The sequence below is a fragment of the Orcinus orca genome, chromosome 6 (genome assembly GCF_937001465.1).
Source record: "Orcinus orca chromosome 6, mOrcOrc1.1, whole genome shotgun sequence".
NCBI classification, from domain to species: domain Eukaryota; kingdom Metazoa; phylum Chordata; class Mammalia; order Artiodactyla; family Delphinidae; genus Orcinus; species Orcinus orca.
The window spans coordinates 90,447,852-90,469,589 of NC_064564.1; the positions used below are offsets into that span (position 1 = coordinate 90,447,852).

At 37.3% G+C, this 21,738-nt stretch overlaps 1 protein-coding gene and 1 long non-coding RNA gene across 2 annotated transcripts in view; one reads left to right on the forward strand and one right to left on the reverse strand.

The window, feature by feature from the left end:
• The window catches only part of LOC125964663 (uncharacterized), a 104,810-nt gene extending 102,455 nt beyond the window's left edge, over nt 1-2,355 (forward strand). The window contains exon 3 of the long non-coding RNA XR_007477899.1: nt 1,624-2,355. This is a non-coding gene — a long non-coding RNA (uncharacterized LOC125964663). The remainder of the gene's footprint in view (nt 1-1,623) is intronic.
• Nucleotides 1-21,738, reverse strand: part of GRIN3A (glutamate ionotropic receptor NMDA type subunit 3A) — a 154,417-nt gene that overhangs the window by 126,626 nt on the left and 6,053 nt on the right. The gene's annotated exons all lie outside the window — the stretch shown is intronic.

Sequence of the window (21,738 nt, forward strand, 5' to 3'; positions counted from 1 at the left end):
CTGCTGTTTTGGCTATTGTCTTGGAAAGATGAGATATTTTAACTATTATTTAAAACCTCATTATGGCACAGCTCTTTACTGCAAAATTGGCTATCTGTGGATCAAATCATGTTTCCTAAAATATTATCATACAGTATTTCTTGACAGAATAGGGCTAGTCCATTCAATAAATTAATGTAATGTTGCAGAGAGTCTCAGTTTAATTCTTTGGTGTCTGAAGTTGTATTCACTTTCAGAGTAACTCAGGTTTTTAGGCAATATACTTTAAGTATATTTTTATTTGTTGAAAATATTTGTTGAATTGCTACGATATGGCAAGCACTGTAATACATATTGGAAGCGTGATGGGAATGAACAAAACAGACATGTCATCTGTCTCTGTGGAGCTCAGAGTCTTAAGGGGGAGGTGGATATTAATAAAAAAATACATTAATAAAATAAAAAATAATAGTAGGTAACAGTTATTGGATGAATGCTTACTATGTGCCAGTCAGTGTTTTAAGTGTCTTACAACTATTAACTCATTTAATCCTTACAACAATTTTATGATGTAGGAACTACTAACATGCTCATTTTATAGAGGACGAAACTAAGATCACGTATCTGGTAAGAAACCAAGATGGAATTCAAAATCAGTCTCTAGAAGCCATACTTTTAATCACATTTTCCTGCCTGGAGAGACTTGCTGAAAAAAAAAAGAAAGGCAAGAATCATTCCAAGTAAATTCATAATTATAATGATAAGTTCTATGAACCTAAAGTGAACAGTATAAAGAGAGTACAGTCCAGAGTGACCTAGTCTGGGGAATCAGGGAAGATTTTCTTAGGAAAGAGAGGGGGAGGGTTTAATTAATTTACATTTCATTCCCTCCAGCCCTATTCTGCCCTACCTGATACTACAAGAACCTTCTTTTAAAAGGAATTGAGAAGCTCCTCACTGACAATTTGGTAGTTAATTCATTCTCTGACCTTTCCACTTCCTGCAATATCATCAGTCTTGGCTGTTGTTTAACGTAGTGCAAAGTCAGAACAAATGAATATAGGTCAGATACACGTAAAAACACCTGCGTGGCAATGGGGTCTGTCTTAGGATGAATGTGGCACCTTCAATTATAACCCTAACAAGTGAACAATATTAACTCCAATTCTTTTGTGACCCATTCTAGCCACTTGTAGATAAAGCTATAATCTGGAGAGGAATTATTTAAGAGCATCATAATCAGATTATGCAATTAAGGTCCTGGAAGGACTGACACTATTGCATTTAATTTATGACACTATAGTAAATCATATCAGGGAAATGGCGCCTCTCCTTTTAACACAGGTCATTAGGAAAACAGTCCTCACCGTCCATGTGACAGAGCACTAGAATGTGCTGCCAGAGGATGTCATCGTAGGTTCTTTTTAAGCAACAGCTCATTTAATTCCCACATAGGCCAGGATGCTTCAATTTGTTCCTTGGGTACAGATTTCATTCTTCACCCCAGCACTTATCTAAAAATGTAGAACGTTGCACACAAGGGAGACCAAGAGAAAGAATGAAGATGAATGTGTTGCCAAATGACAAAGTTTTATAGTCTCTCAAATCCAAGAGGATTGATCTCTTTATTTTTTTCACTTGCAGATGAAACTTACAGATTTCAGAAAAGAAGTCACAGACGTGTAATGAGGTGGTGAGACTAAATCAGCAAATGAGAAGCAGGAAACATCCCAACAGCAATTCAACCCCCGCTGAAATTTGCAAAATATGCCAGTATCTCCCAGGAGAGTAAACAATCATGATGTTGAAATGTCAGCTGTGGAAACAGTATGTTAAAATGCAGTGCAAAATTTCCCAGCAGTATATTTTGTCTTATGAAGTGTAGTCTTATGCACAATAGTCCATAAGTAGCCCCAGGGTTGTAGCTACATCAGCAGAACTCTCTTTACTTCTCTGTCCATGGTAATCACTAGTGAACGCAACTGGGGACACACTGGCTAGCTTAATTTATTATCACCAGTTAATTGTCTATGTCTAATAAGGTTAAACGATGAAATTCAAACCCAAATCCTATATCACTCATTTGACTGCTCTTCTTGAAGGCTAGTTTATTGTCTGATCCTGCATATCTTTGGCACATTCAAGAAAGGCCTCCCTTTTGGTTGCCCTGGTGATGCTTTCCTCATATGTCTTTTAAAATATCCCAGATGGGCAGCTCCTTAGAAATAAGAAATGGATATAGATGGGAGTCATATCACTTAAAAAGTAAACAAATTATTAATGCACTTATCTTTCTAGTTTAAGCAAACACTGCTTTTGTTTTGATTTAACTTTTTACACTTGCTCCCAGTACTAACAGAGACATTTCTAACACTATACGATTTCTATAGTATAGAAAGAGGCATTTCGAACACTATGCCTACAGTTTTCAGGTAATATCAAGGCAATTGTTTTCATTCTTAACTGTGGCATCCTAAGAATTTGGGATTAGCGGACAGTGAATTTTGACTCCCTTCTTGGAATGTTAGGGTAACGTTTTACTCTTTTATATGCTTAATGTTTCTGCCAAAGAGGAGAGTGAAAAGGAGCACAGTCAGAAGCTACTCACGATGCTTTTGATAGTTCTTTGGCAAGGCTTTCCCTTTAATGTTAACCAATTAATTGCCTCTCCCCGATCATTAGGTGAAGAAAAGATGGAGTCCCTCAATGAAAAAGCCTGGGGTAGGGGGCGGTGCTCAGAGGTGCTGCATGTGTAATAGACAGGAAGAGAATGAGAACAATCCTACCGTTTGGACGAAGAGCCTAAAATGAGTTTGCTGATGAGAGTAAAATATTTGTCATTCTACAGGGTCCTGAGGCCATGTCAGTGATTGAGTGCTGATAGTAGTCGAAAGGTCACTAAGTGACTAATGCAATCCCATTTTAGGACTTGAATAGCTAATTGGATTTTATGATTTTCGGGGATTTAACATTATTTATTATGGGCAATGGGTTGTCCAGTGGTGGGAAGACCAGCATCATATGCCTTTTAAATACCTCTTCAAACAAGATAATATTTTTGTTTTGTTTTTTATAGGTAGAGCCAATTAAAGCATATTTTGCTCAAGCGGCACTAGAGGACTACATGATAGTATTGCTAAGCCAAAGTGGGAGTAGAATGCTCTGTACGAAAGGGAGAGATGGGGTACTGTGGCTTAGCCTCCAGCCTCCTGAAGGTCATAGATATTAATGTGGCCTGGGAATTATCTGTATGATACCTACCATGACAGGGTTCTATTTATATAATTATAATTAATAATAAATAAGTCATTTTGGTTTAGAGACCCAGAATTAAATTTATCATCTGTTCAAGACATAAATCTTCAGAAGGAATGGGATAATGATTTGTCTTATGCATTTCTATGGCTAGCCTGACATTTTTATACCAGATGAGTGAGCATGTAGCTCCAAAGTTATAAGGTTTACACTAATGTCTCCCAGATGTTTATCAAAAGTCCTCAAAGTAACTATACAGACTCTCACATAAAATTTCACAGTAAATTCCCCAATATATGCATATGTCTTAGGACGTATTTTATGAATCTCACATAATAGCAGAAAGCTCAGGATTAAATTTTTGACAGTTATAAATGTTTTCAAAAAGCTTTGAAAAGGATTCAAAATGATCATAACACACAGGCAATTTCAAAATTCTCCCATGACCCTTGGCAATGGACTTACTCTTTTAACGGCATGTTCCTATTTTCCCAGCCATAACCTGTATCCTGATTCTTTAATTTTTTTTTCTCTTTTGAAATTGATTTTTCCTAGGAAGATGGGTTGCTTAACATTTCTAGAGGTTGGACATGAGTAAGGGAAGTTAATGGTAAGTATGTTAATATGTATTCAAGGTCAGATAGGTTTCAGAAAATTCAAATAATCTTTTCCAGAAAGAAACAAGAGCCATTATTTGTCCATCTCAGCAGCTTCCAGTGATAATAAATAACATTTTAAGATGCCAAAGGGGTCATCTGAAGGCAGTTTTAAATAACATACCATTTATTGAAACAGAGTACAGCTACCTGCTTATAGAATCTTTGGTAGAATATCCCTGGTGTTTTGAGGCAGCAGAACCTGGTGATTAAAGTCTCAAGAGAGGAGCCAGGACCTTTGGATTCTGAAGTTGGTGCCAGAACAGCTCATACACTCACTATCTAAGTTCTCAGAAGGAGAATCTCTGAATCTATAGTGATTTAGAAAACAGAGGACTGAACTTAAGATCAGAAAAATTCATTTTAATACTTGCTTGGTAAATAGTACACCTGAGGCTCAGTTTCTTTAAAACTTCATTTGTAATTTGATGGATTAATATCTTCCTCCTAGAGTTGTAGGGTGTTGTGTGAGGTTATGTGAACTAAAATTATTTTGTAAATTGTAAAAGACTCATCAAATGAGAGTGATTGTTTTTATTATACAGATACCAAAAAAAAAAAAAAAAAAAAAGGCTCATGCCTTGTCCCCAAGACCTAAAGGGAATGAGACACTCTATGATAACCTTACACTGTACTTATTCCTTCTTCAGTTATAAAAGTCTGTTGGAGAATGTAGGAATGGTGTTTTTATGCTATCAATATGATGGTGTAAAAGCCCTTTCAAAAAGTATTGTTTGGATATGCCAAACAAATTTATTGTATATACAACCTGTCTCTTTTAGTTACTATTATTCTTCTAAATTCTTTTTCATGGAAATATTTTGTTTTAGAGAACTCTTGAGTTTACCTCAGTAATTTGGAAGGCTGGAGGAAGGAACTAAAGTGCTGGCAGTAACAGTCCAGTCTTTAAAAACCGGAGAATTATTTATAGGTAAATGATAATTGAGAGTCTGGGCAGAGTAGGGGTGTGCGAGTGGAAACTAGGGAGCTAAGATTAATAAGGATCTAAGTCTCAATTATGAAAAAATCTCAAATGACAGAATAGCAATTTTGTATTGAATCATATTCTCTATGTCAGAGAATTCTTATTATTTTTTTGAGCATCAAGCATAAATATAAATTAAGACAAAAGTTCATTTATTGTTGCATGGAGAATGCCCAAATATGTGCAAATGCTAGTAATCTTTTGCAGTTATCAGTGGATATATTAAGTCTTGACAGATGACCAATGTCCCAAGTCTATTCTCAACCGTAATAATTTATTACCTAAAAAGAGAGCTCAGAGGTAGAGGTCTGTAGTAGGCTGATACTTGCCAATTTCTACCCCAGTCCATAGATCCATATTGTAACTCAGAGATTTATATTTATGGCAAAATTGTATAGTCAGTTTAATCAAGTTGCTTTCTTAATGGAGAGGCTACTGAAGAGAGTCAACCTCTGGTGATGAGGTACCCGAGGGAGGAATTTTGCCAAACAATTACAGTGACCTTATGTGGCATAAAGTCAACTGGCACCTAGGCATTGTCCCAGGCAATCTGAAAGACAAAGTAGATGGCCAAAGCAAATAATTCACATTAATGTATTTTTCTTTAAACTCTGTACTGTCTGATTCAACTACCTGTTTAGTTCAGATGAATTGGAAAATTGCCCAGTCTCCACACTTCTCAGCACTCATGCCTAACACATGCCTAACATACTATGGTAAATGTTGTGAAATAATAATTTTATTGAGAATAAAACAGTATCAAACAATGTTGAACAAGGAGACATTAATCACTCACAAATACATCTCAGAGTTAGAAGATACCATAGCATCAATGGCATCCACTATAGGCCTAGTCAGAGCTGTGTAGAGGCTTTGGAGCTACAAAGAATGAATATGATTCCTGACTGTGCCTCTTACTAGATGAGTGACCTTAAGCAAGTAAGGTCCTTAAGTAAGTGACCTTAAGTAAGTACTCCCTAATCTCTTTGCCAATAATGTAAGAAGAAAAATATTAGCTATGTGAGAAGATCTGGTGAGAATTAAATATGATAATGTATGATGCCTAGCACATAGTAATGGTGCATTGAATGCTACCAATCATTACTACTATTTCTTTGAAATCTGAGTGACACACTGTGTCTATTGTCTCTCAGCTCCAAACCCACCTTCCTCTTCTTTGCTTTGGGATGCTGGAGCTAGTGTACTACAAATCACATTTCTGTTTTGCCAGGGGATTCTGGTAGGCTCTGTCAATAGAGGCCACTAGAGGGAGACTGCAGGGCTGGAGAAGAGAAGGGACTTGCTTCTTGTGGGTTTTCTGCCTGCTGCAGTTTCCATTAAGCATTGCTTCAATTGAAGCAATGCTTCTTCATTCTTTCAGCAGTTTCTTTCCAGGGCAGAAGCCAAATCCAGTGCAGCTTTTCCGGCACTTGCAGAACCACTTTGTCCTGCACACTCAGAGAAACCACCACCAACCAGCCAGTGAGAGCTCTGTATCTGAGCCCTGATGGGCCCTCCTTAGAGCTCAGAGGCACTATCACTAGTTGAGCAGCACCCCTTTTTCTCAGATGTCCAAGTTTTAGCTTCACAGGGCTCTTCCTCTAAGCTTTGAATTATTAGTATTTCTAGCCTCTTCCTATTGTTTCCTCAGCTGCAGGGATGGTAACCCCTTTCAGGATTTGCTATCTTCACACCACAGAGTTCTCTTATTATCCTTCCAGTTACCAGACTGACAACTTTGTGCCTAGTTAATTATTTATTGTATTAAATTTCCTCTCTTCAAATAAGTGGTATGGTTTCTACTTCCTGAGTAGCTCTCACTGACACACTCAATATCTGACAGTTTAATCATTTGGACAGCTTAGAAAGATCTCGGTTTTGAGAGGGGGGCCTTTTTAACCACACAGAACAACTTTCTGAATTTCACCAGCTTATCCAGTATCGACATGTTTCAAATAAGGTTACTACTCCAAAGTCCCATAACTAGGTGGAAGTTATGAGGTAGACAAGGCAGCCAGTGGGAAATGGCATGAAGGCATGAATAGAAATGAAATGATTGATTGCTTGTTCAGAGCAAAACTACAGTGATGAATCACCATTCTAGAACTTATCCATAAAATTCCAATAAAATTCAGGAACTGGTCTGATGCAACATTCCTCAACTTCCTATTAAAATATCAAATAAGACATAAAAATATGAAAGCTCACAATTCTACAAGCTTCTATTAACAATCAACTTATTGCTAGAATGGAAAGATGTTGCACAAACTGCAAGCTAGTGGAACCAGAAGAAAAAAATATGAAATTGATATTGTATCTGAAAATAATAGCTAATATTTCTTGAATACTTAATATATACCAGGCATTTCTTAATACTTTTTTATAAGTTATTTCATTTAATCTTCCTTAAAGCTCAAAATAGGATAGAGATCCTACTATCTTTATCTTATAAATGAGGAAATTAAGGCATAGAGAGGTTAAGTGATTTACCTGGTTACCTTTAGCTAGTCAATGGCAGGGATGGGATTAAAACTCAGGTGATCTGGGTCCCCTGGTTTTTAACTCCTATAATGATCATCACCTCTTTCCTTCTGGCACTTAGCTCAATTAGAAGAGTCACCAAGGCCCCTCCATTGCATGAGTTCTGCTTTTTGAGGTAGTCAGAATGACATTCAATTACTTTCCTTCTCTGATTAGTATTTTTATTCCTGAATCTAGGTAAAAGAGAAATTGCATATCCAAGAGGAGTGTGTATGGGAGAGGTTTAATGCCCACAAGCAAAGCACCATAGAAGGTAGCAGGATCAGAAATTACTCTAGAAACGTGCAAAACCAACTGCTATGGTGGGTTTTTGTTTTTGTTTTTTTCATGTAATTCATTGGTTCAGATCAATGATTCTCAACAAGGAGGGCACATCGGAAACACCTGGGAAATTTTTTACATACACAACCCTATGTCTCTCAAGATTTTGAGCCAAGAGGTCTAGAATGGAGCCTAGGTGTGTATTTTGAAAAGGTTGCCTAGGTTGAGGACCTGATTAAGAGTCACTGGTTCATATTATCTGAAAGTGACTCAGCAAATTCACTGATTCAGAGAAGCAGATTCCAGCTTGGTTCAGCAGAGTCACACACCACAAGCTTGATGACTGCTAAAGACTGAGGTTTGGTTTAGGCAATAGGCACAGTAACGCCCTGTCTAGCTTTATTTATTAGAAGGGGATTTAGTCAGAACAAAAGTGAATTCAATGTAAGGCAATTAGCAATCTAAGCAGTCTGTTTGATGGCAGACAGAGGGTAGATAGATTTCTTATTGTTCTAGGATAAGAACTCCTTCCACCCAATTTAAAAACAAACAAACAAAAAAACAAACCATGGGCCCTATAAATATGCTGTAGAACAGACAAAGGAAAGGAAAGACATAAGTTGAAAATACTTTATTTTAGAAACGAAAGGAAAATTAGAGAAAAGAAAAAGCCCACCAAAACCCCTGATTTTTAAACATTAAGATGGATAACATGACTCTATGAAACATGAGTAATTCACAAGTGGAGAAATGCTGAGATGAACGATAATAGAATGGAATGAAAAAGAATAAATGTTAAATGGAAAGAAACAGGGAAATTAAGAATCCAATAACAGATTTCAGATATGCTTTGGAAGCATAAAAGGCATGATAGCTCTTGCAAAGCACTGAATTACTGACATGGAAGACAAAATTTAGAAAACCTTTCAGGATACGGAACAAAAGGATCAAGAACTGTAAATAATGGAAAAGGATGGGGAAGGTGACTGTGCATGTAAGTTTGTACTCATTCAGTTCCAGTTTTATGCCCACTGTCCTATGTAATTATTAACCACTCCCTCCTTTTTCACTTTCAAAATTGTCCTGGTTTGAATATAAATTATTTGATCACCTGACTATGGGGGACAAACCTCAGAATTATGGTGTACCTAAGAAAGAAGCCATATACACAGGAATCTAAGTAAGGGTGTTGTGTGAGGTTATGTGAACTAAAATCTAAGGTGTACCTAAGAAAGAAGCCATATACACAGGAACAGAAGGACTATTCAAAGACATATCTGCAGAAAAATTTTCTGTTTTTTTTTTTTAAATCTTAATTCGATGGACCAACCTTATTCTTCGCAAAATCAATTAAAAAAAACTGTGTTTAGACACATATCTGGTAAAAATGTTTTAATAAAACTGTCAAGCACTTAGGAAGAAAGAAAAGAAAAAAAAGAAAGAAAAAATGGGTTTCTCATTACTGCTACGTTAGATGCTCAAAGACAATAAAATGATACCTAACTGAATTTGTTTGGGAAAGAATTTTATGCTGTGTCACTTGTCTTTTATCTGTAAGAAAAATAACAAAACCATGCTGGGATATATAAAGGTGTAGAAAATAAAAATACGGCATTCATATATCCCATGTGAAAAAGATCCCTGGAAATACTCCAATTAACTAGCACTTATTTTCCTTTTCCAGGAATCTATGCTAAGGTAATAATCTACAAGTGGACAAAGAGTCTATGAACAAAGATCTCTATTGTGGAACACTTTATTCCACAATAATTGTCAATTTTTTGACAAAAATTGTAAAAAACTTAAATGTCAACATTCTAGGCATATTCAAAAGCTTGGGATAATATGCAGTTAATAAAATAATGGTGACAGTGGGTTTCCCATGACTTGGAAAACACTAGCAACATCACATCAAATAACAGAATCTGAATACAAATTCTCCATGTTATAACAAATACTAGGAGAAATATTTCAGCAAATTAAAAGTGATTGTTTCTGGATAGTGAAATTAAGAACTTTTTTCTAAGCTTTCATATATTTCTTTTTTTTTTTTGCAGTACGCGGGCCTCTCACTGTTGTGGCCTCTCCCGTTGCGGAGCACAGGCTCCGGACGCGCAGGCTCAGCGGCCATGGCTCATGGGCCCAGCCGCTCCGCGGAATGTGGGATCTTCCCAGACCGGGGCACGAACCCGTGTCCCCTGCATCGGCAGGCGGACTCTCAACCACTGTGTCACCAGGGAAGCCCCTTTTCTTATTTTTAATTAGAAAAAGGTAAACAAAACAGAGAAATATGATTTATTTGAAGTCCGTGGTGACTTATAAAAGATTCATGACATGATGGAAGTGAGCAAGGCAGAATACAAAATTGACTGTACATTTATAATTTCAGAAGTTCATTCATTCATCCCTTAAACAAATATTTGAGTGACTACTATGTGCAAAGCACTATAATAGGCCCTTGGATTATAATGGCAAGTAAAACAGAAAACACTAACCTCAGAGAGATAAAAACATGTATACAAGAGGACAAACATTGAAAGGAAATGTATGTTTATGATGGTAAGATTATTAGTTTCTTAAACTGTAAAGACAGTTTTCAGCATCACCATTGCATTGTTTTTTTGTATAAAAATGATTATTTTTGGGCTTCCCTGGTGGCACAGTGGTTGAGAGTCTGCCTGCCGATGCAGGGGACACGGGTTCGTGCCCCGGTCCGGGAAGATCCCACATGCCGCGGAACGGCTGGGCCCGTGAGCCATGGCCGCTGAGCCTGCGCGTCCAGAGCCTGTGCTCCGCAACGGGAGAGGCCACAACAGTGAGAGGCCCGCGTACCGCAAAAAAAAAAAAAAAAAAAAAAAGATTATTTTTAAAAGTCAATGAATAAGAGTATAATTAATAAAGTAAATATGTACATATACATAAATAAGTATATAAGTAAATGTATATATATGAATATATCAATGCTTATGTAATATACATAATATGTACATATTAAATACATATGTGTGTAAATATATGTGTATTTATATAAATACTTACATAAATATAAGTAAATATGTATACATAATAAAATAAAGTAAAAGCAACCTTCCTAGACCACTCTGGCCCAGAGTTCTATCAGCTTTTTCAGAATTATCCACAAGAATTCTGCAGACCATTTGCTTAGCAACTTCCTTTGCACAGGATTTAGAATCACTGAACCCACAGTAGAGGAAAGAATGCCAGTGATGAGATGCAAGGACATTTTTGTATTTTGAAATGAAATTTCTTATGAGTCCCTCTTATGAGGGACTTGAATCACTTTGTCATCACTATCTCATTAACTGTCTCATCATAGAAAAGTTATCAGTTTTCTTTAAGAAAACCCCACAAAATCAAGGGAGTTTGTCAGATTTTTGCCATAAGCTTGCTTTTCTTTAATGCCTGTTGAATTTTAGTGTATGGGAACAGAGGTTTAGGGAAAAGGAAAAAAAAGGAACTAGCATATTTAAAAAAAAGTTGAGTACCTACTATATATCATATGATGTTGCTAATGCATTTGAGATAAATTATTCTACTTAATCAGTACCTCCAACACTATGAGTAGTTATCATCTCATTATCTCTATTTTATGAGTAAGGTTTCTCAGGTTCATTTATGGGTACACCTGGAATGGATTACATTCATTATCTTTTAGTACCTCTTTTTCCCTCTTGTTCTCTTGCTTCACATGAGGGTGGCCACCCCTCCTTTACAACAGGTACGTATTCTAGTTTTTCCTAACTGCACCTTAAAGCTGCTGTACTTATGGTTACAGGCCTATGTCACCTCCTGTTGCTTAGCCAGTCACTGAGGCATTTCTGGTTAATACTTGCCTACTCAAATGCATTAACATTTCTAATCCAGAAGGCTGATCCTCAAGCTCTAGCAGGCCTGCAGGTTATTTTTTAAAACATCGGTTACTTAATTCACTTGATATATATGTATATCAAATCATCACGTTCTGTGCTTTAAATATCTTACAATTTTATTTCTCAAATATACCTCAGTAAAGCTAAAAAAAAGTGAGTTGTTAACATTTAAGGACAATTTTACATTAAAAAAAAATCCACACTCTGGCTTCCTTTGAACATTCAAAATATTTGGCAACATCCCATGGGTAACAGCTGGTTGGAGGTGAGTGGTGGCCAGCCGTCTCCTTCAGAAAGGCTAGGCACCCTTCAGTTACCTAAAATTTTTACTACTACCTACTGAATTATTTGGGACTGTTTTTCACATTTCCATTACCATCCTGGCTCCTATATGGCATCTGAGTTTGAGACCTCTGCCCCAGGTCATAGATTCTCAAACTGTACTATGCATATATAGAAATGACCTGGGGGAGTTTCTTTAAAAAAAACAAAAAAAGCAGATATCAGGCCACGGCATATAACTTAGTGGAATTCAGTGAGTCTAGAATCTAGACTTTAAAGAAATTACCTACATGTGATTTTGTTTCAGGTGGTACCCAGTCACAGTCTGAACATTAGGGGAGACTCTTAGGATAACGTGGTCCCCAAAATATACTCGGAATCACCTGTGGACACAATCACCAGCGAAGTTGTTTGGTTTTGGGATAGATTTCTACACTCCAACCCCAGGGATTCTGATTTGATAAGTCTGAGAATCCATATTTTGAAAAGTTATCTGGGTGTTGCTGACACACAGATGGCCACCACTCCAGGGGCTGAAAGCCTAAGGAATTACACTTATTGACAGAAAAACAGTGAGTACAATGGGAAGCTAGGAATAGAACTGGCTAACCTTAGCCAGATCTGAATTCTTGTCTGATTCCCTGATATTTTGTTTGGTAAGAGATGACAGGATAAAATACAATTCCAGGCTTTTTCTCTTTTTCACCAATGATTATTTCCAGTAACTTTACTTTTCATCAACTCTGACTTTCTCTAATTTTACATGTCAAGAATTTTTGGCCACGCAATATAGTGACATTGGCTGGGGGACGGGGGCGAGAATTTGGGAATGCAGTGACTCAAAGCCAGGAGAAAGACATCACTTTTATCTGGGGACAATGAAAAATTTAATAGCATAGTAGAAACACTTTTTCTACTTCTTACAAAATCAATTTCCTCAAGACCTTACTCTTCCAGCTTTGTTCTACATAACACAGTAAATTCTGGGTGGTCGTGAAATCTATCCACCCAGTAATGAGAATTTTTTTCATAAAGTGGGACATTTCTTAGGTTCACATCACCCCCACCTTGAAAGATGAGGACTTTTCCACAGGTGTTAGTTACTTAGTTCCGTTACACTGGAAAGGATGGAAACGGACCATTGATTCAGTTTGATCAATAGTCACTGAGCATCTCTTATGAGGCACCCACTGTGCTAGAAGCTTAGGGTTCAATTTAGTGGAGGAGAGAGACACATATGTCAACAAATAATTACATGGCTGTGCAACAGATCTAGAGAAGAAGAATGGTCATGGTAGAAATGACACAGAAGTTAAAGTGATAAACTGGGGTAGGGATAGGGTGGGCAGCAGACTGCACAGGTGATATGTAAGCAAAGTTTTGAATGTTGAATAGGAGTTTCATGCAGACACCGGGAAAAGGGCATTCCAGGCAGTGAGAGCAGCATGTGCACGTGGGCATTGCTGAGTGGAGTGCACGGGGTGAGGGTTAGTATCTAGAAGATACGAGAATTAAGCCAGGCTCAGGTGATGAAAGGTCTTGAATATCACACAAAAGCTGCTTAGAATTCATCCTATAGGTGAGAGCTTTGCAGAGTGTCGGGGGTTCCTGAGAGGATTTTAGGTTGCTTGGGGGGCTTGACGTTAAAAAACTCTGAATTGCATGGTGAGAAAGTTAATCCCCTTTCAATTAAATGTTTAATCCCTCTGCTAAGTCAAGGAGAAAGCCTCAGTTTGGTGTCAGTATGTCTTTAACACTTCTCTAACACCTGGAAAATTTCCCTTTAAAAAAAAAACTCAGGCAATTCTACCTAGCCAGAATTACTTTGTTTTCATTGTGTACTTATTTTCACAGTTAACTTCTATTTATGGCAAGGGGTACTGGTTTTTCATTAGTGTCATGATGAAAAGATCTTTAAAAATAAATTTAAATAAAACAGTTAATTTAAAAAATAGCAATAGGTGATCAGAGATACAGCAGAAATTATGAGGGCAGTACATGGATGCCTAAAGTTTGGGAAACAATGCTGTTGTTTTTAGGAAGTAGGGAAGTTTAAGCAGCTAGCGAACTACTCTTCTGACAGCAGCTTGGAGAATATAATGGAGGATCCAAGAATGGAGGCAGAGAAGTCAAGAATGGAGGTGATTGAACTACTGGCGGACGTGGTGTGGCCAAGGTTAGCCTGTTGGTTTATTCCCGATCTTTCCTAGGGTTACATCATCACATGAGGGGGATCCTGAGCATTCTCCTGGCCTGAGCTGCAGCTATTTCTTGATGAAGATGCAAAGATCTTTAAGTGGCTGCTGCCCAGCAAGTGTTAAAGGCAGACTTGAAATAAAGGTCAGAATGAGATTTAATTATTTTCCAGTATTCTAACCTATGATGGACTATTATTTAGAAATTGATGCAATCTTAAAACTCTTAACGGATTTTTATGAATATAAGCAGGCAATCTTAGCTTTAGTATTTTTTTTAATTTGACAAATGGTAGTTTCTTTTTTTTTAATTAATTAATTTATTTATTTTTGGCTGTGTTGGGTCTTCGTTTCTGTGCGAGGACTTTTTTTAGTTGCAGCAAGCGGGGGCCACTCTTCATTACAGTGTGCGGGCTTCTCACTATCGCGGCCTCTCTTGTTGCGGAGCACAGGCTCCAGACGCACAGGCTCAGTAGTTGTGGCGCATGGGCTTTGTTGCTCCGAGGCATGTGGGATCTTCCCAGACCAGGGCTAAAAATAATTATCTATCCTACATTTCTAAAGTTAGTCATTCACAGATTCTCAACCACTGAGCCACCAGGGAAGCCCCTTAGCTTTAGTATTTGATTTCCAAAGTGTCTCATTCTAATCTGTGTCCTGGCTGTGGGTCTCCTATCCTGTTAGTTCCTCAAGCTCCCTCAGTGCCCCTCAGGTCTAGAACAGGTGGCAGACTATGTAGGCAGTTAGGGGGAGCACTTTTTTAGTCCATTTGGGAAGTGGGAAACCCTGCTCCTCTTTCCTCCCTCTCCAGCTGCCGCTGACCATTTAGGAGTTACAGCACGACCACTCCAGTTCAATGCAGGGCGATAGAACATGGGTGGGCTGTTCCTACTGCCAAATGAGTGCCCAGGAAGATGTGCCCTGGCCTTCTCAAACTGAAATTAGAATCATTTTCCCAAAGAAAAAGATGTTTCAATAAAAATGCTTCTCATCTGTTTTTAAAATTTGAATGTACAAAGTGTTTTTATGTATATTAACTCACTGAAACGCTTATCAATTCTTTAAAATAGCATGGTAGGTGCTCAATAAATACCTGTTTAATGAGTACTATTTATAATTTATAATGGAAGAAATTGAGGCTCAGAGAGTTTTCCAAAGCCATTCAGGTGGTTCTTGAAGACAGGTCTTCTGGTTCCCCTCCTCACTCCACATCCCCTTGATCTCAAACAACAAGAGCCTTGTTACAGATAGTGTTTGGTGTCTACAGAACTATAAAAATCAGAGTTCTGCTATATTATGATCAAACAGGCTCTTGTGCCCTGGCCTGAGGTCTTAACAGCCACAGATAACATTGTTTCAATGGAAAAGTCAATTTTGTATTAGAGAGTAATTCATCTGCAAATCACGACAACTTGGTGCATATCTTTCTATATAGATATATAACAGAGAAATGCTTTTTAATATAATGATTTACATTTATTGATTTTTTAAAAAGAAATCACACACACATTTTAATTCCTAGAGATCTTATGCTTTCTGGGCACCTGTATCTCAACAGAATGTCACCAATTGGACAGAATTATCTGCACATGTTTGTGGAAGGCCTTGGGGACCAGGTTCTGTAAGATTGCTGATAGTTATTGACCTGTGTTTCTCTGGCTTTAGGGGAGGCATGTCAGAATCTTGGGATTTGGGGACGGAATGCTTTTTTGAACTATATTCAAAAAAGCTAGAGAATCTGATAGATTCCTTTAAGGCTGGTGGATCCTGCTCCAATTTTGTGAATTACTCTTGTAGTGACTGTTACTAAGGTGTGGGTTTCATCCATCAGGAGTGTTGATGAGTGGAAAAAGAATGATAATATTGCCATAGTAAAGTGTGTTTTGAGCAATGGGGAGGCATTAGACTCAGTGCAGTATACTTTATGTTTGCTGAATGAAAGAATGAATAAATGAATGAAAGTTGCTTGCTTTAAGAAGATTTATCTAGCAGTGGTGTGCAGAATGGTTTGGAGGAAAGGAACTAGAGATATTAGGGGCTATTCAAGAGTATGGGTGGGAGGAGCTAATGTCCTGTGAAAATAAGAAGGAAGAATAAGGACATGCAAAACGTACTGAGGAAGGCAACAGGACCAGGTGCCAAGAAAAGGGAGAAGTCAAAGATGCTAATGAGAAATCTCGTTATAGGTGGGAGGGGACACCATCTCAGGATGTCTTTAAATATTTTGAGTTTAAGGTGAGAATGAAAGATATAACTGGAGATTCCAGTTAGAAATTCCTGGTGTTGCCATATGCAAAGAGACAAAATCAAGAGTCTAAACCTTGGGAAATGCCCATATGTAGGAGTGTACTAAAGCTCGTTATTGCCTCATTATTTATACCTCCTTCTTTAAAATTGTTTGAACTTGTTAGCAAATAGTGTTATGGATTCCACAAATATTTATTGCTATGCTCATTCCTGCCTCAGGGTCTTTGCACTTTTGTTCTCTTTGCTTGTAATGCTTTTCCCTCAGAAATTTGCATGGCTCATTCCTTACTTCAACCTCTGGTCAAATGTCACCTCTTCAGACAGGACTTTGTGACTAACCGTCATCATTCTTTAATCCTTTACCCTGATTTATTTTCTCCATTGTACTTGCCTTTACTTAATAATACCATATTATATATTTATTTGTTTGTATGTCTTATTGTCTGCCTCGCTGACTAGAATATAAGTTCTTTAAGAGCAAGGGCTTTGCTATTTTATTTCTTGCTGTATTCTAAGCTTTATATTGAGCACTTAACTTGGGAGGCTGGTCACTGCTGTTTGGAGTAAGGGAGGACATATAACTTGGCATGGAGGGGAAACCATTCTATGTGGGTTGAGCCTTTCTGGGTTTATGGGTGATTTTAATTTTATTCTTTGGCATTTTATTAACTTTAAGAATTATCTACAAAGAACATAATTTTTAATAATCAGAAATAAAGGAACAAATGATATGCTTAACACAATAAAATGGCTACATCTTTTCAAGCTGCATCATAAACCAGAGTGATAGTAAATACAGCTGCTAAAAATAATTATCTATCCTACATTTCTAAAGTTAGTCATTCACATTTTCCTCCCAACCTCTCTAGACACACACTCTGAGCTATCTTACTTTAAGGTTTATAACTGCAATTATGGTGACAGAACAGCAGAGATTGTTGGATCTTCTTAGAAGGCAGAAGAAGATCTTTTCTTAGATGGACTAACCTAGATTTCCCATAGTCAAAAGACCAAGAAATGGACTAAACGCTGCTTGGAGTCCTTTCCTGCCTTGAGAGGTTGGATTCTTAGGATGCTCTAACTTAAAGCTATATTTTAGAGACCACTAGATGGCGCCCTGTGCCTGCAACCAGGTGAAGGCACATTGGATTAATTCAGGCTTGCATTTATCATTCATTTTCAGGTGTACACCGAAGCATTTCCTTATGTGTATAACACACTATGTGACGTGACTCAAATTAACTCCTTGTATAGCATTAAAACAATAACAGTGCTCTATATGAACCTATTAAATTCACAACACATAGAAGCAAATTCTTTGCTTAATGGAATCCCTGTTTAAGTACATCTGGTTGGGACTGAACAAAGAGAATTCCACAACTGAGCCAGATTGTAATTCTATTAGATAAAGACATGCTGAGCATCTAACTTCATTTATGGAAATAAAACTTTTTATTTTTAAACTGGAGAGTATTCACCCAACTTTTGTTTGGCTTTGAGTTGAGGCTTTCAATAGAAAAATACACCAATTGATTGTATGCAGGTTGTGCAGCCATCAAAGTGCTTGATACTGAAAGTTCAGTTAATGACCACCCCTAACTGAGAAGAAAGTAGTGACAACCCATGTCTAAGTCATTCCTAAGAATGCTACTGAAAGATCTAGACAGAGCCATTGTCTGGAACTGTACAGGCTTAGCACTTGCAGAGCAATGAAAATATAAAGCTAGACTCAAATACAAAGGAAAATACCACCTTTTAATACAGAAATACCATCAACTCAGAATGTCCATGCTTCAAAAGCCATGTCAACTCTGACTTTTCAGAAAAAAGAAAAAAAAGATGAATTCCTTTCTCCTGTTCTTTGATGCCATCGTCCAATTGGAGTGACAATAAGGCTTCTTTTACTTGGACCCAAGTGTTTTTAAAAATTTTAAACCATTATCCTTGAGAGAATAAAATATATCAAAATGTTACTCAAGGTTATATGAGGACACCCATGGGGTAGTAGCGCATCTGCATTACTTTTATAATCAGAAAAGCGATATACATTTTAAAAGTCCCTGAAAATTGTACGCATCAAACAATTTTGTTATAGTCAGGATTCAACCAAACAGTCTGCCTTATGGATATCCTTTTTTATAATCCTTAGTATATAACAGTGCTACTGTCTAAACTTTGATCTAATAAATGCCACAAGTCAGTTCCATTAGTATGGATAAAGCCTGCATGAAAAAAGGGAAACTTCTGAACATTCAATCCATGTCAGGTGAGACTCTCCCCTTTCTAACAACCCCTTTCTCCCCTTCTCCCCTAAGAAGTCTAGACCGTCAACTGGATCATGTTTCTACTGTTCCTTTAGTTCCTAGAAGCCTTCTATGAGAAATCAGGATAGTAGGTAAGACTTGTGAATTCCTCACTAATACTGACAGATAGAAATAGAACACTACTTTTTACCTCTGACATAACTGGTCCAAAGATCCAATCATTTAGAATCCATACAAAAAAAGCAACTAGTTGAAACTGGACCTCAAAGTTCATTGTTGACCAAATTTACACATACCTAACCTGAGGTGCACCTCAGTGAGTTGGAATTCTAAGTGGGCTTTCAAAACAGCAGAATCTTTTTTTTTTTTTTTCCTTAGGCTTGGTCCACTGGAACCAGATCGCTTAAGCCTAAATATCATATACATACTGAAAATGCATTTAGAAGTACTCTGGAGAGAGCAAGCTAGAATATTTGAGTTCTCATTCTGATTATTTTAGTTTTTTTAGTAAGCTACGTCAACACTATGTGCTAAAAGAATGATCATTAGAATAAGAATACACAGTGCTCTAGGTACTGTGCTTAGAATTTTGCATACATGATATCATCCTCACCGTAAATTTATGAGAGTCATATTTTGTGGATCAAAAATTGAGGCATAGAGACATCAGGCATGTTTTCTCAAGGAAAGATGTCTAGAAAGTTGTAGAGCTAAGATTCAAACATAGGTCTGTGCTTCTCAAAAACCTATTCTCTTCACCCCTACTTTGTATTTCTTCCATCTATATGTTATTATTGTCTGATTTGTAAAATAAATACTGTCTTGCTCACTTCACAAAATAATTGTGAGGATAAAATTGAAATATAGATGTGAAAGGATAAATTTAAACATATACTACAATTAATTTGTTCCTGAAGTCTATACTTTCATACGAAGTATTAAAAGCACTGGTGAGGAAATTTGAAGGTAACTTGTCTTTTTTTTCTCTTATTATTTTTAATTGTGTAGGTAATACATACTTATTTTTAGAAAAATATCAATAGAAGCATGCACAGGGGAAAATGTGGACTTCTACCATTCAGTTACAATCACATTTAACATTTTTATAAATAAAATTCCAGACTTTATATTTTACAGAAGGTTACACTTTACATACAATGTATACTTTTTTTTTTTTTTTTTTTTTTTGCAGTACGCGGGCCTCTCACTGTTGTGGCCTCTCCCGTTGCGGAGCACAGGCTCTGGACGCGCAGGCTCAGCGGCCATGGCTCACGGGCCCAGCCGCTCCACGGCATGTGGGATCTTCCCGGACCGGGGCACGAACCCGTGTCCCCTGCATCGGCAGGTGGACTCTCAACTACTGTGCCACCAGGGGAGCCCCAATGTATACTTTTTCTCTCTCTGTGTCAACAAATATTTTCATTTTGAATGGCTATGCAGTATTCCATTGTAAAGATATTGATATATCATGATTCATTTAATTAAACTTTTTTTATATTTGGTAACAACTTTTTATTCTGAAATAAACACACTTGGTATCAATACTTTATTAAAAAGTATTTGTTAAATAATAAATTTAGAAATACATCTCTGTTTCTCAAGAAAGTTGACAATGAATGTGTCTTGTACAGCTTATCAAAATTTGGTGTTCATCATGGAGGACTTTGAACTATCACTTACGACATGTAAGCTAGAAAAAGAAAATTTCTTTAAGAAGTATTGACCTCTACTTCATAATTTAAAAGTCATTGTCAGCAGACTGTGCACTAATATAATGGTTTAATTGGTACAGCAGCAGATGCTACATTTAGATATCATGCTGTAAAGAATGATTTTTCATTTAGATCAAGTGGTTAGTCTTCCAAGTTAATCTTGCACCTTTTTTATTCCACTATTTTTTGTGCATATAAGAAAAATGAAGACAAAGTTAATATGTAATAAACTTCTATTATTGGATATTTAGTGTGAAATATGCTTTAAACCATGGAACCTAGAAGTAGATCTCTCTCTTTTATCTTTCTTTTTTCTGCAATAATTCAAAAGCAGTGATGGATCCAGTCTGTTCTCGGATTGTAGGCTGACAAATACACTAAATTCAGAAGGAGCTTTTAGTCTGTTTTCCTCTTGGTGATATCTCACTTCCTACAATGCATAACTCTTTTAGTCCTTTTATGTTGTCTATTCATTGTTATTTACCTCACAGGACTGTTAAAAGGATGCTTGCTATAAGCGCATTTGTGAAGGAGCCTTGAAAAGCATACATTCTACAAAAATATGTATGGCTGGGTTTTTTCCTAAATCTGTCTCAAATGAAAAGTAATGAGGCATAATTCAGCCTCACTAAAAGAGAAGTCATCCTGCTTAATTCTTTACCACTTGAACCCTTGAAGGCTCATCTCTACAGACAGACCATCCCTGTCCAAGCAGATATTAGCTTTTCAGGGTCAGAGTTTACTCCAGCTGACACAATACCAGCCCAGGTAAGTAGGAAGGATCAACCAACTCCCTCAGTACAGGAGAAACACAGTCTCCCCTGAAAGTGTCTGACTCCTTCACAGTCAGGAGATCTGAAAGTCTAGCTGAGGTGTTAGGTTGAGGGAAGGTGGCTGGCTTACTCCTTGTTTACCTTTTCCCCATTGCTCTCTTCTCCCACCTTCCCATACAGGAAAGATCTGAGAAAGAAATGAGTGGCTTAAAGATTGCCATTAGTTTGTTTTTCATGCATTTACTCAGAAAGCAATGTGGCAGACGCTGAGATGTTCTTTCTTCCTTCTTGCCTAGTTTTAGAGATTCTGCATCCCATTTCTAGTGCTGTACTGTTTCTCTACTCTTTTGTGTATGTGAATGGGAGTAGCTAGAGTAGGCAGGAGAAAAGACAATGAGATTCTCATCTCTGCATTTAGTGGTGCCACTAAAGTGTACAATACCTTGTTATGAGAGCTCCACGTATTTGCCTAGGGCAATGATACTCAAAGTAGCTGGTTTGCAAACTGTTGTCTATCCAAGATGAGATAAGGAGCTTGTGCCAGTATGAACCAAATATGAACCAACACACTGCCTTCTTCATTAAGAAAGACTTGCCAAGAAAATAATGTCAGATGAGCCGAACAGTGGGCTTAGTGGTATGGTAGGCGGAGTTGGGGTAGAGAGGTTAGACTGTGTGTCCATAGTCTCATGAGGAAT